Raw genomic sequence first — 22,999 nt, 5'->3', positions numbered from 1 at the left:
ATTAACTACTTCTTTTATTTAAGAGAAATCAAACTTTATGTATAATAAGAAATGTAACAATTAAAATAAAATATGTGCTAAATAAAAGTTTTTTGGAGATGCGAGAAAACCTTCGATACTTTAATAGCAGTTGGCGCGCTTCCACTCAGTGTTATGTATTATACTTATATAGACTTTCCTTGTTGATATAAAATGTACATGTGATCATATTTTGTAAATAGAAACATTTTGTATGTTACTTATCATTAAAAAAAAACCTAACTTTAATAAGAAATGTAAAAATTAGAACGTATGTGCTAATATCAAAGTTGTGAAACTGATGAAGTCGCTAGAAGCACTTCGGTACTTTGATAACAGTTTGCGCACACTACCTCTAAGTGATATAAACACGGACCTGGTATAAACTTATAGAGGCTTCATATTTCAGAGAAACGTAACTTTAAGTATACCTCATAAGAAATTTTATAATTAGAACATAATATAAGTAATAATAACAAAGTTTCACTGATGATGTCGCTAGTAGCACTTGGGTTCCTTGATAACAGTTTGCGTGCACTTATTTCACTCATAAATAATGTATTTTACTCCTAACAAATGCCATAAAGAGGGTTTCGGTTACAATCTTTTTCAGGCGACAATATAAATGATAAATCTTATATATAAAATTCTCGTGTCACAATGTTATTTACCGTGCTCCTCCGAAACGGCTTTACCGATTTTCACCAAATTTTATATGCATATTCAGTAGGTCTGAGAATCGGCTACTATCTATTTTTCATACCCCTAAGTGATAAGGGTTGGTCACCCTTAACATCTTTTTATTTATATGGCAACACAACGTTTGCCGGGTCAGCTAGTTTAACTATATATCTGTTTTAGATTAGGCTGTTCCTGTATTCGTCTTTTCAGGGTTCTGTACCTAAAAGGTATAAACAGGAGTTTATCAGACAGTAGACAGTGAGATCTACTCGTATGTTTTGAAACTAAATAGTTTTACGCTTGATTTTTCTATGATAATTGTTCATGTTCTTAATTCAAAAAGCAAAGTTACTTCTGAACACTTAGTTCGAAATTAGTTAGCCTTTTCCAAAATATTTATGATACTACTCAGATACATAATACTAATGTTCTCACTCAATATTTCCCAAGTAATATACCGTATTCACTACTAAGCTTCAGCATTAAGCACTAATTGCAAAGTTTCTTGACGTCTAGTTGGAACACTAATTCTAAGTAGTTCAGGCATGATTTCTGGGAGTAGCTGCTTAGATCACAAGTTATTATAAACCGAATGCGGAAAGTAATGTTTCTCGAACGTATATATATGTCGGAGTAAACGGCCTGACGGATTTTAATATATTAGATGTCTTTGGATGTGATTGAATTGTGGGAGTGACATCAGCTATATTTTCAAGCGGTTTTTTGTTTCTATAATAATTCTCTAGTTGAGATTTTTAACTAAACATTTTATAGAATTTCTAATTTTTGCTACAATACGTACATTGTATAGCTGTATGCCTATAGGTAATTAAGTTAAACTACTTAGCGTAGTTCAACATGGATTTTATTTGATACAAACATTTGTCATAGAAAAATAAAACTACAAAAATGTACCTACATTGCATTGTGCCTTTGTTGTGCGGGATTTTTATGTGAAAAATATAACGGATAGTAAAAATGTTTCGAGTACCATCGCCTAACAAGGATCTGCGGAAAAATATACAAAAATGTAATTTTTATTTCGTAAATTTTGATTGCTCTTTAATAAGTATCATCCAGTATCCTACGATTTCAACTTTACATTGAAAATGTAAAATATAAAGCTACAATGAAGTTTTAGAATATCGTGATTAATAATATCAATAATTAAAATGTCGAAACGGATTTTAAGTGCTTATAAAGTATGTAAATTGTACATTGATAACAGCATTTCTCTAGTACTATAATATTTTGGACATGTGATATTATTGTAATTACGTCAATGTGACTTATCGTGTTATGCGAAATTAAGCTTATAACCATATTTGCACGCCGAAATGGTAAAAAAAAGAGGATACTTGTATCTTAGGACAGATTTCACTAGAGTTTTGTACCTTATTTGGCAAATAAAGATGTTTGATTTGATTTGATTTGGAAATAGTCTTTTTTAAAGGCTTCATTGAGGTTTGTAATTAAGTATTTTCGACGCTCATGTCGTCAATCCATTAGTGTCCCACTCCTGCACATGGATTACCCTTGAGGTAAGGCTACAGTCTACCGCACTGGTCAAGTGCATATTGATAGACTTCACACACCCTTGAATATTTTTAAGAAGTATCAGGTTTCAGACCAAGAAGAAGTGCGTGTCTGGGATTGGAACCTTGAGTTCCGATTGAGTGGTCCGATTGAGTGGTCGAACGAAGTATGGAATACATTGTATAAGATAATTAATTTCTTCATTCATTTCAAAAATAACTATGCGCATCTGTGTCTCAGTTTTTTTGCTTCATCGGTGACATGATGACCTGAAACCAGAATAAAATATTAAATTACCATAATTTCTAATTCATACAAAACTAACAAAATACTTCAATATTAAACATTTAAAGCGCCTACATTCATTTATACAAACATATATTTTACTTTGTACATAGTAAATCATTTCAAAGCGTTTAACCAACTATTGAATAGGAAAAGTATTTAATTCGTTTTATTCACACGACCAATTAATTATTCCATTACGTTAATTGCTAATTACGTATGAACTGGCTAATCTAGTGAGCAATTAAATCAATCCCTGTTGATCAATTGGCTTTACATGGTTGCAGTCAGCTATGCTAATATACAACTAATTTTGTTTTGACTAATCAACTGTTTATTGGTATATATCAATATATACTAGTACATAATAGTGTCTGCACTTTTTTGCCTCGAAAAAGTTGTGGTTGAAAAGTAGTTTTGGTAAGAAATGCAGCACTGATGTGTTCAATATTGCTGTAATCTTGGTGAAGAGGCAGATGAACTTATTTTAATGCACTAATACCTATATGCCTATAGTGTGGAGATAAGGCGCCCTAATTTAAGATGGGTTCAGAGTAATATTAAGTTAGTTATAATAAAGTAATATAACTAAGCATAAAAGCTAAGCTAAAAAAGCAGTGATAGCCTAGTGGTTAAGACACGCGGCCTCTCGATCGAGGGGTCCGAGGTTCAAATCCCAGGCACGCACCTCTGATTTTCAAATTTATGTGCGTATTAGAAATTAATTATCACTTGCTTAAACGGTGAAGGAAAACATCGTGAGGAAACCTGCATACCTGAGAGATTTATAAAAAAAAAATCTTAAAGGTATGTGAAGTCTACCAAAAACGCACTTGGCCAGCGCGGTGGACTATGGCCTAATCCTTCTCATTCTGAGAGGAGACCCGTGCCCAGCAGTGGGACAGTAATGGGTTGATGATGATGATGATATAACTAAGAAAGATGCCTTTCAATAACACAAGAGCCTGCAACATCACTACACGTCCACAAGAGTAATTATGTATTTAAAATCAATTAAAGAGAGATTTTTTGGAGAGAGATGATTAATGGTAAATGGTTTATCACACTATAATGCCTAAGTGAACAAGTTACAAATTCGAATTAGCGGACAACTCAACAGCTTTAACCGAATTCGTATTGCTGTTAAAAATTAAACGATAACCCAAAGTCCTAAAGTGATGTTCTTTCCGAGCAAAGCTCAAAAGCTCTTATTGAAAAACTTGGCGAGAAAGCTTCCTTGTTTCTGGGTCACTGGATCGTGGCTTGCAAGTTTTGGATACGCGAACTTCGTCATTGTGATTTACGAGATGTCGCTGCGTTTCTTCAGCGAACTACAAATTGTCTTTGCTTGACTGATAAGGTAGCTCTTAAATTTGGTGTAGTGTTCGCCCAGTAGTTGAAATTGGGTATGATGATTATTGATTTGAGAAAAATCTTAATAAATTTAATTTCCAAAATGTTTTATTAACAAGATTTGAATATAGGTACCATACAATTGATACAAAAACATGTTATTAAAATATATTAGATAACTATTAAAAACCTAACGACAACTCATATGTTCAAATCCGTTATGGCGTATGGACTGCTAATCCATAAAGCCATGGGACAGTATGTCCCATATGTCCCGTATGTATCATACATACATACATAAATACATACAAAAGTATATATATACGGCAGTGCCCAGTCAGCTAAAAAAAGGTAGTGAACGGTTTTGTGTTTACTTATGTATATAAATTTCAAACAAACATACTGAATATTGTCATTGGTATCATAAAAACACACCGACATACTTTTACTCAGTAAAACACGTGATAAAATACTTATTAAATTGAATCAGTTTGATCAACTATTCGTATTTAAAAGTGGTAGGTACTAATAACCCTTTGAATTAGTGCATATAATAAAACCGCTATAAATATTCAAAACCATTTTTACATTTTCTTCAAATCTCAAAATTGCGCAGGTAAAGCTAATGAAATGACCTAATGTATAGCTGCTACCCTCTGACTAATGTGACCTAAGTAGGTCAAGTTCGTAAATTCTAAGGATCGGTCAAGGGAGCGCTGTTTGCACGAAATGTAACCGTTTGCTAAAGCTAGGTTTACACTGTTACAAAATACAAATACAAAAAATACACTTCACAAAATGTATAATTATTTGTTACACTACAAAAGATATACATATAATTATTTGTTAAGGTAACGCAGCAAGGTATAAAAAAGAAAAAATGATATGGTGTCCTGAATATATCAGAGATAGAGATGTACGGGCCCCGGATTCATCCTTGCCTACGCAGACATTGTTATGTTGAAAGCATACTTCTTTTACGTTATGACATTGTAATGAGGTGGCGTTAAAAGTCATAGATTTTACTATTATATAGAACAAAACAAAGTATAATCTGTTTTTGTCATCATAATATTGGGGTGAATATGGTCTTTGCAGATTTGCAAATTTAACAGTTTCAACACATTTTGCTTTATATTCAAGTGTAAACGTACCTTAAAGTAGAGCGGGTTCTAGTAAAACAAACGGAAGTTTCTACGTCACGCGACATCGAATAAGTAATGGCTACAGTGCTTTTGTAAGTAATTTAATAAACGTATTACATTTCATTTCGCTAATGCCCCGAACAAACTATAAATCAGTTTTTGACAAGTTGAAGTTAGATTTTTGAGAAATACTTGGAATGCCCGGTTTCCTAATAAATTAAGCTTTCGACATATATAACCTTGTACTAGTTTTATAATGTGGATGTTTGTAATATATAAAAAATGTGTTTGTCCCAAAATATAAATATAAATTCACTTTAATTCGCTTGAATAGACGATAATCGAACCCGGAACTCTGCGTGGCACACCACTTCACTATTGACAGGTCAGAATTGCATAAATATCGTAGGATAAAGAATACTCTTGATATTTTCTTACCTTACTTGTGGCGTATTGCAAATGATCCACAAAATTAAGCAATTCACTTGGTCCTTGAGGAGCAATTACGAGTAAATCACAAGCTTATCCGTATTTTGGTTAGCCTTTTATGTTACGATCTCTATTGTTGTTGTATAATTTACAATTACCTATGATGGTATTTATTAATACTAACACGTGTGTATGACGCGGGTGACCGTCGTGTGCAAAACTAAGTATGACTTTTTATGTTTATACAAAAAAGACTGTTTTTGTATTTGTTTACGTATTTGCCTATACATTTCCAATCAGCGCCCCTAGCGGACTGAATCAGAACTGATTGGAAATGTATGGGAAATACGTAAACAAATACAAAAACAGTCATTTTTGTAAAAACCTAAAAACTCATACTAAGGGTGTATGTAGTGAAGACCCTTAACAGATTTTGAAATACAAAATGCTAGCGGGCGGTGTGCACACGGCAGAACGCGTAAATTTTAGCACGCCATAACGCTTTCTGTACTGCCCAATTTCCAGTGTCGTGGATGCCATAGACACAAGTACGAATATACAAATACTCAAACCTATATCAGAACACTATATCGATTGTATTGTCACGCGGGTCGTCATACAATTCAGTGTTATATTTTTTTATAATATAGGAGTAGCAGACGAGCATGCAGTCCACCTGGTGGTAAGTGGTTACTGTCGCCCATGGACATCTGTAATCAACTCCAAATAGGATTAGATATTCCTACCTGAGGTCGGCCACAGATGCACCGCTACCCCTGAGGACTAAGCTGGAACGCGTCGGAAAAGTCTGTCTCCCTGACCACACCCTTCAAACCGGAACACAGCAGCGCTTAACATTGCTGTTATTAGGTAGAAATAGGTGTGGCGGTGGTGCTACCGGATTCGAACCACAAAGGGTTCTAGTTATAATAATGGACATGTGTCACTTTAATATCATTAGAATTTAATTGATTTTAGGCTATATTTGAAGGAATGCAAAAGTGTTCTAGTTGTAGAACACTTTTGTTTGTTGTTGCCCGTTTGTTGCTTCCAGGTTAAAAATGTGTCAATCACATTTTTTAAAAGTATATTTTTTAAAATTAAAGAATATAAGATTTAACTTATCAGCAAAATTGCACTGATTTACAAAACTTTATGAACCTTTCATTACCTGATAACAAAGTGAGTACAAGAAAAACAATCAAGAAGAATTAACGCAACCTTCAAATTTAGTCATTCCTGAAGGGTGAAGGATTTGGGGAGGATAAAGTTTTGAGACAGTTTTAATTGCTTTTGACGCATTCGATAAACTCAAGGACTTGTTTATCCGTAAGCGAACAACGAGCACGTTCGTTACAAAGTACTACCTTAAATGAAAGCTGCGTTATACAATTTTATTATTATCTCAATAACTCCACCAACAGTTCTTTAATAGTTCTGATCTTTTTTTTGTTATTTCTTATCGCCATACTTTAAAATGTAAAGATTTATCACAGTTGATGAAATTAAAAAAGATATTTTGTTTTCTTTGTTCGTTATGTTATTCAAGTGTTGTACCAAAACTAATTAGTTTTCATAATTTAGTTAAACTAATAGCGGTTCATACAATATACCTTCCAATTTTATCTGTAAAATGTTAATATGGACAGACAAAAAGCGAGTATCTACAGCGAAAAATATTTTCTCGCTTACTTTAGGACAAGTCACTTATGGTTCAAACATTAAAGATCGTTGTTTATCTATCTCGAATTATTTATCATAAACAATCAATAAGTTTCATCGATAAGACTTTAAGATATTTAATCCTTTCGAAGAATAATAACTTAGTTTACATCAACAATCAATGGCTATTGTAATATTATATTGTAAACTGTTTATTTTAGCTAATTTTGTTATAGTCAAAGCTATTTCAAATAACCTATTTTGAACTTTAATTATAACAAGATTAATTTCCCCAGAGATAAGAATAGAGTTGCTCAAACTTACTGAAACTTGATGATATTCGTAGAACAACTTGTGATAATAAATTTAATATCCACTAATTGACCTAGTAACAAACGGATATCGGATCTAATATTTTAATCAGGAAAACAGTGCTCAGTAAAGTATTTTTATCGGCAAATGATTGTGAGTGGCCACTGTCTCATAAAACTTAGTAATTAGCCTCAGATGAGATTATATTAATATCTGAGTTTGGACAGAGATGCGTAGCTACCCCAGAGGACTAATTTGGAACGCCTCGGGTATGTGTACACAATTTGGATGATAAGTCATCTCTATGAAAGAACTGCTCGAAAAACACGTAAATTTATACTAAAATTGAGACCACGCCGGCAGTCATATACAACTTTGATTATAAATTGTCTATATGGAACAACTGATAGAAAAATACGTAAATTTGTACTAAAATAGAGGCCGTGCTCCAGCCATGCCAAACGTTAGATTTAATAGAGGGACGTGCAGCGCTCATAAAAATTGCCAGCGCTCAAAAACGTGTATCGTAAATTACATTCATTACTCGAAGTGGGTTATGATTTAGAAAATTTAAGGCTATGCTTGGCAATAAATTATCTTTTCAAAAGCAACAACTGAGTGTAATATTTTAACGATATTGTAGTTTTATGCATGCAAGAACAATGTGGAATGAAATGGGCGGAGTGCTGTTAAATTTATAGAAGAAATTCAGCATTTGTATTTTAAAGGTCTTCCAATCTCTTTAACGTTAGTTAGTAACTTTGTTCAGTTGCGTTAACGGTGTAGATAACTTAGATGCCTGAGAGATTTCTTTTTTTAATTAATTTGAAGTGTCAAAATGACATGCCTACCTAATCTTATGGGGTCACTGCTACCAATAGACAGTTTCAACTAACTCTGTATAGGTAAAATTGTTACATCCCTTAGACGATAAGTTGGAATACCAATCAAATCAGTCATTATATGACAGTAATAGGTATGAAGGTGTCTTCACACGGAGGGTTCTGCTATCTCATTGCTTACCATAGAGTGTGAAATGAAGAACTACTCACAATACACACTTATACAGAAGATTATAATTCTATTAACGGATGAAATGCCTAAAGTATAACAGGTTTAACGTTTATTTAAAAATGTTGTAATATTCCAAATATTTTCCAACTCAGGTGCCCCTCGAGTCACGTTTAATAAAAATTGGTAATTTGTTTTTATGATTTCCCTCCACTCTCCGTCAACTGTTCTTTATATTCATGTCTCTTTGAACTTTTTGTTTTATAAAATGAGGAAAATCGAATAAATTGATTGACTTTTTTTGTAAAATTTTTGGGTTCATTGTACGATCTCTCTGGGTGAGTGTGATTGACTTCAGGCATTATGATGTTTTGGAAATTGTTTTCACTTGATCCATGGGAATTGAGTAGCGAATTAGTCATTTTCTTAAAGATTGGAATTTTTTATTTGCCTGCAATTTACCTGATACAAAGAGGTTACTGCCGTAAATGTACATCTCGTACAAGGGGTACTACCTAAAGCCGATACAGATATTGCAGCCCAAACAATTTGACGCATTTTAACACTTTCTAAGGTTTAGATTCTTCTAAGCTGTGAGAATTGGTTGTGAGAATGTCCTAGGCATTATTTCTAAGTAGTTGATTTTTTGTTTTCATAGTAATTCTCTGAATAACCTCCGTGTAAAAACACAACTAAAGCACTTCAAGTTGCATTTAAAAGAAGTAAGGAAAATGTTGTTATAACCGTAAAAAGAAATATATTGATTACGTTAGTATTAAAAATCCTTAAGGAAAACTTGGTTAGAATAATAAATCAATAAGAACTATATTGATATACATTAGCGGTATTATAAATGTAGAGTCGTTGTCAAATCCTATACGTATAAATCATTCGCGCCGCAATACTCCACCGAATATTATTGACATCATAAATCACGTTCATCGTTTATAACAACAGACTAAGTACCCATCATTGTTTATTAAAATAACCTATACGCTACTTGTTTTGTTTTATTAAGGTCGTTTTAAGTTTTAATAATAATATATAAAAACAATTTTCATATCACATTTTGTATTAATATAATGTCCCTAGGAAACGAATTGGTAAACAGATAAGTAATAAATATTTGTTCAGGAAGCCTTATTGTTTGTTGTATTAGATTGTTGTTGCCTTAGACTTCGATGTTTAGGGTTCCGTATAAAGGGTAAAAACGGAACCGTTAAGTGTTAAGTGTATGTATCTACTATCTGTATACATATACTTAAATATGTGCACTTAGTATTTACAAAAATATAAACAGCTATTAATAGTAATAGCTATGTATATATACTGATATGTTTGAAAAAAATAGTAACCACCATAACTGTAATATTAGAAATAGAAATAAATTAGCAATTCCTAAACATAGATTATGCAAGGTGGCTAGATCTTTCATGGGTAACTGTATTCGCTACTACAATAAAATACCCGACCACATTTTGAATCTCACAGAAAAAAAGTTCAAACATGTCGTTAAACAAACGCTATGTAAAAAAGCGTACTATAAACTAAGTGATTATTTGACTGACAAAACGGTGTGGTCTGAAGTAGTTCCAGCTCCACATGTACCATTAGGTTAAGTTTAACATTGTAAAATCCATTTTTTTTTAAAAAGATGTGTGTTATGGAGTTTTTCGCCGCTTCTTCTCCATAACGAAACACCTTGTGAAGTGGTGGTAGTTTGACATTCCAAAAGTGCTCTGTAAAGAACCTATTTTGAATAAAAAAAATTGATTTGATTTGATTTATAATTTGATTTTTACCCTGACTGATTGTGTCTATGGCATCCACAATAAGGGTAACATCCATTTTTACCTATAAGCACTGTAGATTTCCACAAACGTTAGTATCATATATATTCACATTTAACCTGTTTCAATTTAACACTGAACGCGTGCCAAGGGTAATATTGAAATATTAATACAACGTATGCAAGTGTAAGTGAATTAATTTATTAGATGAATTAAAACACACCGAGTTTGGTGTAATTGCGGTGACCCAGTTTGGGGCATTACGGGGAAAAGAGGGTGGTTAGGCTCAGTTGGGTTTTTATTATTTTTACCTATGTTTGTATATTTTTGCGTTGGGTAGTAGTGAAGAGAAATGTCCCGGGTTATATATTTGGTTTGGTTGACATTTAATTTTCATTTGAAAGGGTTCTGGGTTCGATTCCCGGTAAGACATATCTGAATGATGAATTTAGAATTTGTTCTGGGTCTGGTTGTTTGTGTATTCATCATTGTGTATGTTCATGGCACAGTTAATTCTACTGTGGGCTATAAGTGAAGGAAGCATGTATTTCACAAATTTCCATTTTGGATTTGGTAGGTGTTTGAGTAGGCCTTTGCATAGTCCCTAGCAATCCCTGTGAAAATAGTAGAACTCTTCGTGGGTGTAAAACAATGGTACAAATCCTGTAATCTCTGTGGAAGGTGGTAGAACCCTTTGTGGTTCGACTCCGGCGGCACCACCGCCACACCTATTTCTATTTAATAAAAGCAGTGTTAGGCGCTGCTGTGTTCCAGTTTGAAGGGTGTGGTAGGGGAGACAGACTATTCCGAGGCGTTCCAGCTTAGTCCTCATAGGTAGCGGCGCATCTGTTGCCGACCTCAGGTAGGAATATCTAATCCTATCTGGGGTTGATTACAGATGTCCATGGGCGGCAGTAGCCACTTACCATCAGGTGGACTGCATACTCGACTGGTATTCCTATATTATATAAAAAAAATCTCGTTTCATTACTATGTTATGACAGTCATAAAACACCCCCCGTTCCAACTTAGCCCTCAGGGTCATCTAATAAGTTTTCTATTTAATTGCAATGAGCATTTACTAGTATGTGAGTTGCTTTCTCGTCTTCTTTTTTGTTACGAGGAGGAAACCTTCAACCCTGACCCCGTGGGAGTGACGCAAGGTTATGTGGGCCTTTACCACACTAAAAGCCGCCGGTAGTCGTCCTCGGCGCTGTGTAGAGAATTCTGGGATCTCCAGAGGAACGCATCCGGAGTCCCTGAGCGCGGCAACGACACGCTTTCTCGTCTACATTACACATTACAATTACATTACAAAACATTATTGAAAATTTAAATAAATGAAAAAAAAACATTCAATTGATATTCCCACAAAATTAATTCGGTTATTAAACATTGCCGCTAATTTGAAAGCTCCATTTAAGCACACTTATTGGACCAGAATAATTGCGTAGATATTGTTGTTTGTACATATGAATGTCTATATTAATTCTGAGTGGACCGTAACACTAGCCATTAGCAAACAATGTTTTGAGTGGTACTAATGTCCCGCAAATAGGAAAATGGAAAATGTATTACGGTTGAATGATAATTTCCTAGGTTTGTTCAGCTCCTTCAGAATAGTTAGACAGTAAGAAATTATCGTTTTCTGAAAGTTAGTAACAGGTACTCGGTAAAGTTAAGAAGTACTTTTGTATTTAGGTCGCAGGCTGTCAATTATTAAAAGAAAAGTAGGTGCATTGACGAGACCTAAAATGATTTGTAATCTTGGTAAGTATTAAGTTAATTTTTATGTAAGAACTTCATCTCTTCCCGTAGATGTAGAACGCGAAGAGATTAAGGGCGTATTGGTAATTTCCACAGACGAACCACGAATGGTTCTACTTTAAATTATAGATAAACGTTATTATCCTAAAAATAATTCATAATACCCGATTGCTTAATAGCCTTCGTCACTACCACAATTTAGAGGAATCGAAAGACTGACATATTCGTCAAGCCGTTTGTGTAGGGCGTGCCAAAATATAACATAGGTAGTGCCCGTGCCAAACTTCTAGTCCGCTCTGAATACAGAAATGAATCGCGTCGCAACAGCAAATTGTAGATATCAGCGAGACGAAGACAGCGCAGGCCTCCGCAGCCCGCTCTCGCCGACGGGTATATAGCTGCGTTAGTGTGCCCTTACTGTTGCTACGGATTATATGCTTATGGTTGTGTTCGACCGCATTGGCTCTATGACTACACTTGCGCGCACAACTTCCGAGCGGACTAGAAGCTTGGCGCGGAATTGATATACGCACGAAAAACATTACGCCGTCAGTCTAAAAGTGCAAATAAATTGAAACAATTCACTTTATTATATAAAGTTAGTATCAAAATTAACGGAATTGGATTGAACATTGCTCGAAGCACCAAATTTAGGGTTATATCTATAAATGAGCGTGAGGCGTAACAACTGTTTATACAAATAATTTAATTATCACAAAATCAACTAACATTTTGCCTCCAAACGCGTCATCAAAGCTTATTCATTGAAATAGAAAACGGTTAGTTTCAATACTAACAGTTAGTAAACGTGAAATATAATTTCGCTTAAAGTATTTAAGAAAATATTTTAATAATATTAAGCATACTGCTTGTACTTTAGATTAGTGGTTTTTGTAGCTTTGACTTAAAATAATAAACATTACTTTATGAGAGCCAACTCGAAAAAATGTTGTGATCTTGACGGCCCAAAATCGGCATATGCGCTACAGTAAATTAATACAATTACCAATTTTAGTTGAACTTTTTTTGTAAATTATACTTAATCATAAGAATCTTCATTCCTTACGAGTGTTCCAACACACCTCCATTTTAATTTTATAATAAGTAGTTTCTAAGAAAATATTAATGTTAATTTTTTGACACTTTAGTTGTTCATACTCTATACACATTACACATATCTCATATAATAACAATTCAGTTATATCTTCACTATGTATTCAAGTACTTTACTTAAATAACTCCAATAACCTGAAAATAGCATTTTATTATGGTCCAACTTTTTCCCTATTCAAATCCTATTTGAGCCAGTTTCCTTCATTCGCACGTTCCTACAAGATATCTTTCATTTCTGCGTCTTTTTATCACGTACATTCATCTTTATGCTGAATAGCGCTTTTTGCTACATTTCCCCAAACCCTGTTCCGACAGGAAATAGACTGTCGTTGAAAACTTATACCCTGCATTTTCTACACAATCGACGAGTTACAATTGAATTTAGCTGCGATCTATATTTAAAAAAAACTTTCATCTTTATGCTAAATAGCGCTTTTTGCTACATTTCTCCAAACCCTGTTCCGACAGGAAATAGAATGTAGTTGAAAACTTATACCCTGCATTTTCTACACAATCGACGAGTTACAATTGAATTTAGCTGCCATCTATATTTAAAAAAAAACTTTCATCTTTATGCTAAATAGCGCTTTTCGCTACATTTCCCCAAACCCTGTTCCGACAGGAAATAGACTGTCGTTAAAAACGTCTACCCTGCATCTTCTACACAATCGACTAGTTACATTTGAATTTAGCTGAGATCTATATTTAAAAATAATCATCCTTATGCCAAATAGAGCTTTTTGCTACAATTGTCCAAACCCTGTTCCGACAGGAAATAAAATGTCGTTGAAAACGTCTGCCCTGCATTTTCTACACGATCGACGAGTTATGAGTACAATCGAATTTAGCTGTTATTTATTATATATTTAAATATATATATTGGTCAAAATTTATATTAGCATTATTCATAAATGTTACATTTTCACTTTTCCTATTTCTATTGCTATGGCGATCTGCATCAATCTTGAAAAAGATGGGGTTTCTCTATCTTGTAATATTTTGTACGAATTTCATTATTTTTCAAACCCCTAATAAACTGTAGAGATAGGAAGGAATCCAGAGTTTCCTTATTGCAATTTTTACATTTGAATTCGCAAATTTTCGGACGCAAACACAGTAATTGATTCGTCGTCTTGTTGTATACGACTAATAAATTTATGCTGTAATGCATGTATATATATATTTATGCTGTATAGTGCTCTTTGCTAAATTTACCCAAACCCTGTACCGACAGGAAATGGACTATTGTTGAATATCTCTACCCTGTATTTTCTACACAAACGACGAGTTACAATCGAATTGCATTGAACCTTTAAAAATATATGAATAATTGAATCATAATTGCCCTGTACCTACATATATGATTTCATTATGATCTTATTTTTAATTTATATTTAAAAACTATTTTATGTGAGCGAGAGAGAGTGATAAGTGTATTTCATGTAACTTTATCTTTGTCATAAATATAATTATATTTTTCAAGTTTTGTTACTTAATGCTTCTGGACCAGAGATCAGTTTCACTCCAAAAGAAAAATCCTGGCTAAGGCCTTTATTGTTACCGTCATACGCATATGTAGGTACCTGTGGCAATGTTGAATTTGTGACAACATTTTTATAACATTCACTATGCAATGTCAATTTGATAAATATTTTCATATAATACTGGGCATATCTTAACTTAGTAAATAATATTAAAGCAGGAATGTCTCCTTCAGTAATGGATTGTACAGTTTGATTAATCGTAATTAATTATCGTTTATAATGTACTAGACTAACTCTATTAATTTAGGCACCAAATACGAGCCTTAATTAACGGAAACATAGGGAGGTTCCAATAATAATATTACGCCAGTAATTAGTTTTACTAGCAAATATAAATTATCAATTAATTATTCTCAATATTGACGAGTGACCTAATGGATATGGTAACAACTAATACTGATTAATGGATCGTAAACAAATATAACGTATTTTCCTTCCAACAGTTTGAAAAGTAATTATTGTTTGTCTGTAAGTGCGAACAAAGTTTTTTAAGCAACTTTCATAAAGGGCAGTGAAGACTTTGAAATTGAAAATAAATAAATATTAAGTACGTTACTATTTTTCGAACAATTGGTTCCATTGAATTTAATTTATGAAAGAATTAGACAAGAATTTATTAAGAATTAATTAAGAATTTGTTATTACTGGTTGCTTAAAATGTAGTGAATTGCAAGATGAATTCTAGTCTAGCATGTATAGAGGGTCCTAACTTTAAAATATTGTTCTATTGACTACTATTATTTTACATAGCTACAGTTTCATCACCACAATTTGTAAAAATCGGATTGCGTACGTACTCGTAGCAACAAGGAAAAACATCCAATTAGGCCTAATGCATCTATTTATCACAAATGTACACACACCGCATACGCGAAGCGCGGACGAAATGTATTTCATGTAAGAGACATGTATTCACACTAGTGCCGGCGAGAAACTATAAGTGATATGCGGTAAAGTATTAGAAAAACCGGAAAGTAATCAAAATTTTGATTACTTTTCGATTTTCCTTATAGGCACTTATTAGTATGGCCTACTTTCATTCTTTCCTAAGACGTATCTGTCGATCCACTAAAAGAAATGTAATATCTATACCGTAATTCCGGAAATTTCGTCCAAAAAGAAAATAGGGCAAGATTAGTTGGTAATTTCCCTTTCAGATTCTTTATAAAAAGAAAAATTCTGATTATACTAACTTAGTTCTCTATAAAAACCTTGATTATATGAATGCAGTTGTCTATGCTGAAAGGACTTGGTTGACCATTTAAGCTACCATCATAGATAAGTATAGATATCTCATCGCCTTGTAAGTGAAGGAAGCCATCAAATGGCTCAAACGGCTGACAATTCTATCGGCCATTTAATCATCAATAATCATGGTGTAATTAAGCGAAAGAATGCCGACATGCGCAATTAATGGGTGCAAAAACAACGAAATCGAAGAAAAAGTAAGAAGAAATATCGTATCGTTCATTCGTAAATGCTCTAAAAACTACATTTTTTTTTTAAATTTTTTAAACGTGAAAATAGATGACAGTGACAATTTCAATTGTCAGAACTGGTTACATCTTCTTGTTAGGAGTTAGTAATCTTTATCTTTTATGGCTACCATATCTTTTGCTCGTTGGTGGTGATACAAAGGGTTTATGCAACCAGATGTGGCTAAAAAAGTGATGCGTAACAATTTACTGAAATGGAAGCGCTGTCACAAGTTCCTATGTAAAAAACGCAAAACACGGATGAAATATGGTGGTAGTCCACCACGTTAGAAGTCGAGGGTTATATCCGTAACCATGCATTGTGGATAGTAGGTAGGTGCAGTAAATTAATGATGACTGAATATTAGAAATTAAAAAGGCGGGCATCGCGCTTGGAAGACTCCGGTTGTTCCGTCGGTGATCCCGGAGTTCTCCAACAAGCGCTGGAGGAGGCCACCGGGGGGTTTTAGTGCGGTAAAAGTCCCACATAACCCGGCGTCGCTCCCACGTCGTCGGGTACCTTTTGAAGGTTTCCCCCTCGAAAGGAAAAAAAAGGTAATTTAAAAGGTAAGTTATAGATAATAAAACAGGCAAGATAAATGGTAAGTATACAGTATATCATTATCACATCAAACAAATAAAACAGTTCAGATATTTTATTTCATTAAAAATAGGCTAAAATACAATAGTTAAACAATTATTTTTCTGCTTTGTTGATATTACAAAATAAATGGTTTACAAACCATTGTATTACTTAACAACAACGTATCATCACAAAATTCATACTAATATAAAAACATTGTCTTTTTTTCGATCTATCGACCCCATTATCAATAATCTATCCTATTATTTCGATCGAAATTTAAAATGTCCAATTGTCAAATATCGATCTTGGTAGGCAAAATTTTGGAGGGATTGATTAAATTATTAATAAAAAGCATTATTGCTGTCTAGAGGCCGGATTGAACTGTACTCGTGTTATTTAGGTAGAGAAAGTTATTGGGTTATTATATTTCGTAATTGTTATTAAAAAAGTTACGTACTTGTTATTATAAGTTGTTGAAATAAAAATAGAATTAATTCGTTCGAATATTCACTTAGCACACGTCGCCAACGTTATTTTCAGAAAAAATAGGGCAAGGCCGAGAAATAAGAGCTTTTAGGTAAAGTACGGAATGTCGTAGCGAAGGATATGTGGGTTTTAGTAACTCAATATAGTGAAGGAAAGCATAATATGTTGAGTTTTTCTTATACATTTCTTGCGAATTGATCAAATAATTTACGAATAATTTGATCTGCAATTTCTCGAGTCAAGACTGAACGCTGTTTTATTTTTAATAAGATGGTACCATGGCACCACGAAGTTGTTAGAACCCTTTGTGGTTCGACTCCAGCGGCACCACTGTCACACCTATTTCTGCATCATAACAGCAATGTTAAGCGCTGCTGTGTTCCGGTTTGAATGGTGTGGTAAGGGAGACATACTTTTCCGAGGCGTTCCAGCTTAGTCCTCAGGGGTAGCGGCGCATCTGTGGCCGACCTCAGGTAGGAATATCTCATCCTATCTGATGTTGATTACGGAAGTCCATGGGCGGCAGTAGCCACTTACCATCGGGTGGACTGCATGCTCGTCTGATACTCCTATATTATAAAAAAATATTACAGGATAATACACACAATTATAGCTTAATACGTGCATTAAAGTAAGGGTGGTAGAAACAAGTGCAAAGGTTCTGTAGCACTACCATGAGTTGGCATAGAAACGCCACTATAGAAATTGTAAATAGAAAACTATTGTCATTTTGCTAGTGAATAACATAACTACTATCGTTACGGTATTTCTTGACAACGTCTGTCAAATTAATGACTCATGGGACCGAATTTGTATGGCAATAGATCATAATGACTTTCGCTAGCGATTTGATTTCGATAGATTTTTTACGTATCGAGTTACGCCACTACGGATTTTAGTTCTACGAGTAACCACCAGAGGCGCTGTACAATTTTTCATACATTTATTTTACGCAGTCGCTAGCGAGTAATACTTTTGTAAACTCATGGTAGTGCTACTGTTATCCATAAGTTGGACAGACTATATAATTTGTTTTTTCTTTTGTTCAAATAAAATCATGCGATGGGGTAAATTTAACGAAATAAATAATGATTTTTGAAGAAGATATTGATAGATCTTCGACTATAAGAACCCAAGTTCACTAGCTTAAAATAAAGCATGAAAGGATTCAATATTTATTGAGGTAGCGAATCTGAAGAATTATTCGTACATCTATTTTAAAAGAGTTACTCCAAATATTCCTAATTGATTCCTAATGTATTCTTCAATTGCTTTAAGTCTTAAATTTCAATTTCAACTCGATCAGTGACCTTAAAAAGTTTTATTGGGTCAATAAAACGAAGTAACCATCAACGATTCATTCACCTTTTTAAGCAATCTTTTTTGCCCTTGTAGGCTTTTATATCTAAGAAAAAGAAAATAATAGCCTTCTTTCTAAAGATATTTAGGTGATCTAGATTTTAACCACTTAACAGCCTTTTTTGTAAAGGTTCAAAATAATTTATGTAAATTACAATTCAGCCCGTTAGCCTATTAGGTAATGTCACTTGCGCACGTTTTTAGCTTCATTCTCAAGGTCCACTTTTTTTAGAACATTTTTTTAGGTCGAGTAAAGTTATTTTTTTTTACTAAAAGCCTCACTTCCTATGTATACGTTTATGTATCCTATACAAGCATCTCGAACAGATTGTATCCATATGTCTCTTGCATGTTCCCTACGGTCTTTCTACGGCAGAGGTACCCAACTTTATTGTACCCGAGACCTATTATTACTAATGTGGCTATATGATCTGAAAATTGCAAATTTTCCCGCTCCCTAAAAATTTCAATTGGCGAAAAAATGTCGTCATAGTTGCCGTATTTTGCAGTTTGCCTTATTGCCATAATCACTGGTTACTTACCCCTGTTCTAGGGAAAGTTGCCTGATCTCGTTTGCCTTGACATATTATAGCCACAACGAGTCATCTTCCTAAAGCCGCGACTTTGCGAACATTAGCCTGATGCATACCGCACACACCTACAGCCTACTGCATATGCTTGCATTGTACACACACATAGTAGGTCTGCAGTTAATCTAGAGCGCAGTATATCAGCGGGTAGCTGCGACACGATACATTCAGCCTTTCCGAGTTAATTAATTGCAATTAGCTCGCGTCTTGTGTTCGAGAAACGCTTTGTCTCTTGAGAGTAGATATACTCTGTTAGATAGCTATGGAGCCCGCCGGAGTGTGGCTCAATTTTATAATAGTAGTGTAAATGATAATAACGTGTTCTATATACATAAAAAAAGCGAAACAAAATACCCGGTACAGAAGGTTAAGTGTAAATGTCATTATTCAAAAGTGTGTCTGGCCCGAGAAAGAACGTCAACCCTTCGAAATAAAAAACGTCTACGTCAATATTTTCTATCGCATATTGATTTTATACTTTAAAAAAATCCGATGGTTTTCCTGATGAGGGAATTGGGAAGCTTCAAAGAAAGTTACAAGGCCAACTACAACTTATACTATTTCTGAAATAGGCCTTGATTTTCTCATATGACAAAAAAGTTGTTATTAATAAAAGTTTTTGAAAGAGGTAGGCAACCTGAATACAAATGATTTTTGTTCTCGAGCTTCAAGTTTAGTCATCTGGCGACCCTGACGTGCTCAAAGCCGTTGGCAAAAAGCCCGGAATCGGAGTCTCGCAATCTTAAAGTAATTGTTGGAGTTCGGCCCTCCCACTGTTAATTAATTTATAATATCTTCCCTGCAAGTGGCTCAAGGCTTTGAAGTCATTTTAAAATTGGAAATAAAATTAAAGGAAGACCAAAAGATACTTACTGTTCGTGATGGATTATTGTGGATTTCAAAGTACGAGGAATATAATTTTTGGACTTTGTTTATTTTTTACAATTTTTACAAAGAACACAATTGGTAATTTGTAATTCAAATTAGATTTGAACTGTTCTGGATTTTTTGTTTTAATTTAGGAAACTGATGAATTATGTCTTACTTCTTTTGTTACAAGTAAAAAACGTGGCAAAAGATGTTTTGGGTGGTTTAATTTACAAAAAAATATTTGGTATTAATAATAAGGAAATTCAACTCAAATCGATAGATAGATAACTCGTTTATTTAATTGCACTGTGGATTTAACTTATCCACGGGGTTAAGTTAACATTTAGGATGGTTGATGGCACTATTTTATTACATATCGAATGAAGTCATGAATCAAAAAAGAAGCGCGTTATATTTTACTGAAAGTGTATAATATATTAAAATATTTAAGCTTTTTATTTATTTATTTATTTTGTTCACGAGGGGGAAACCTTGCAAAGGTGCCGTGGGAGTGACGCAGCGTTATGTGGGATTTTTACCGCACTAAAACCCCCCCGGTGGCCGTCCTCGGCGCTAGGAAGAGGGCTCCGGGATCCTTGTGCCCTTAACCATTTATGTGTTCCATCCTTGTCAAGAGGATTGCTAACCATCTCTCCTTTCAATAGACACTAAGTCCTAATTACACAAATCCTTTCAGCACTTTGGAAGATATGAGGCAAGAATATTACATTACATACGCCTGGAAGAAAGGCCTTCTTTGCACTCTGTTAAAAATTACTTATTCAAGTGTTTCAACGAGAGATTTGGTCAAAGTTAACTAATCCCTCGATATCATTCGCAATCTCTGTCAACTGTGGGCATTAAGGCAATTTGCATCCGTCCACAATACAATACCGTTTGTTTGTGATCACGCATAAATTACCTGTGATGGACACCTGCGTAATATTCGATCACCTAGATTGGAATAATTACATGACAACGCTTTCTGTGGCGCTATTGTGGACGAGGGATTTGATTAAAGAATTGATTAGGCTAGCGATCAATCACAATCTCGTTGAGGAATTAAGAGATTTATGCAATTAATACGCAACTCATGAGTCATCAAATCATCAGCAACGAATTATTGTCCACGGCTAGACACGAAGTTATTATCATAAATAATGAGACTGTTTAAGCCATAGTTTACACGCTGGTTGATTGCGGTTGGTAGACTTAACATATTTTTGAGATATTTTTTACTAGAAAAGTCTCAGGTATGCAGGTTATTATGAGATGCTTCGCTTTAGGTGCATTATTTTTGACCTCTATAATTTTTATATATTTTTTATTTTATTATGTACATTCATCTACTAACCATAAGGTTTTAAGAATGTAGTTAATACGAAGTTCTCGTAATTGACTAAAATAAATCATTTATTATTAACACAAATGATTTATCTTTGATCATTCTGATTGTCACTTATAATTTAGTCAAAAAACGGATTAATCCTTCAACAAGCGGTGCATTTTCCAATTATGATTCAGGCAATATGCATACATCGACAACACAATACCGTTCTTGTGCGTATAAATTATCTGCAACTGACTCTTGCATCGTAATCAATCACTGAGATTAGGGCCATAAATATGACATGGCTTTCTATAGCATAGCGTTATAGTGGGTAAGTACTAGAGTATCCGTATGAAATGAGATTATATGAGGAATTTCTCGATAAAAGTTATATGACACAAAAGCTTGAAGAAAATTTGCATGGATTACTTTGGGCTTTTTTATCGTTTAGTCAAGTGTGTGTAGATGGAAGAATCCTTTGTACTATGGCACTGGCACCACACATATATCTGTCTAATAACGGCAAAGCCCTGCTTTAATCTTATGTGGGGTTGATTACAGATGTCCAGGGCCGGCAGTGCCATTTCATTTCGAACACGCTCTTAACTTATAGTAGTACCTGGGATTCGAACTACAACTACAGGAAGAGCTCGTAATTTTAAAAATTAGTACCTACCTAGGATTCGAGCTACAACTACAGGAAGAGCACTTAATTTAAAAAAATAGTACCTACCTGGGATTCGAGCTACAACTACAAGAAGAGCTCTTAACTTCAAAAAGCAGTACCTGGAACTCGAACTACAACTACAGCGAGAGTTCGACATTCATTTGCGTTATCACTCAGCGATTAACTGACTATAACTAACGAGTTCCCTAACATGACCGCATATCAAACGGTCATTACGGACGTGACTACCAACCGGGGAGCCAATCGAGCAAGACATCCGCGGGCCATTAGTTGAAGTGTTGTCTGACGCAAATTACCGCAATGACATGTTCCTGCCTCGCTAATGACAGTTTCGTTATACGTCACGATATAGGGATGGGACTGTCACTATGAGTTCGTTGTTTCATATATACATAGAAATGGATATTCGTAACAACTTATGACTGTAGCATAATATATGTACATATGTATCATTGTAGTAGAACTCTTTGTGGTTCGACTCCGGCGGCATGGCCACACCTATTTATGCCTAATAACAGTAGTGTTAAGCGCTGCTTTGTTTTGGTTTGGAGGTAAGGTAAGGAAGACATACTTTTTCTAGGCGTTCCAGCTTAGTACTTAGGAGTAGTGGCGCATCTGTCGCCAACCTAAGGTAGGAGTATCTAACCTATCTGCTACTTTTATGTTATGAAAACTGTACCTTTTATTAAGTTCGAGCGACTTGGGGTTATGTGGAATTATCAATGCACTAAACCTGATAGTTTGTAATACATTGTTTAATGTATGTTTAAAAAAAAGAATTAATTTGATTTTATTTTGGTAAACAGGATGTGGCAAAAACACTCTTTGCCATATTATTTCCTTCTCTACGCTAAAGCAGTTACGTATATGTAAGAGCATACACAATTATTTTGTAAAATAATTTTAAAATATTTTCATAACAGAGTTTAATCCTCGTGGTTTCGGCCAATTTCCTTCCATCATCCAACC

At 34.2% G+C, this 22,999-nt stretch overlaps 1 protein-coding gene and 1 pseudogene across 1 annotated transcript in view; one reads left to right on the top strand and one right to left on the bottom strand.

Annotated features, from left to right (window-relative positions):
• rho-5 (rhomboid-5) overlaps nucleotides 1-22,999 on the top strand; it is a 240,369-nt gene that overhangs the window by 98,671 nt on the left and 118,699 nt on the right. The window lies entirely within an intron of this gene.
• On the bottom strand, nucleotides 20,556-20,681 carry LOC140744599 (uncharacterized; annotated as a pseudogene).

Source organism: Epargyreus clarus, unplaced genomic scaffold, assembly GCF_041222505.1.
Source record: "Epargyreus clarus isolate Ecla_fem2 unplaced genomic scaffold, WU_Ecla_fem_2.2 ptg000008l, whole genome shotgun sequence".
Lineage (NCBI taxonomy): Eukaryota > Metazoa > Arthropoda > Insecta > Lepidoptera > Hesperiidae > Epargyreus > Epargyreus clarus.
The sequence above is the reverse complement of the archived record's forward strand: the minus strand, read 5'-3'. Positions and strand labels throughout refer to the sequence as shown.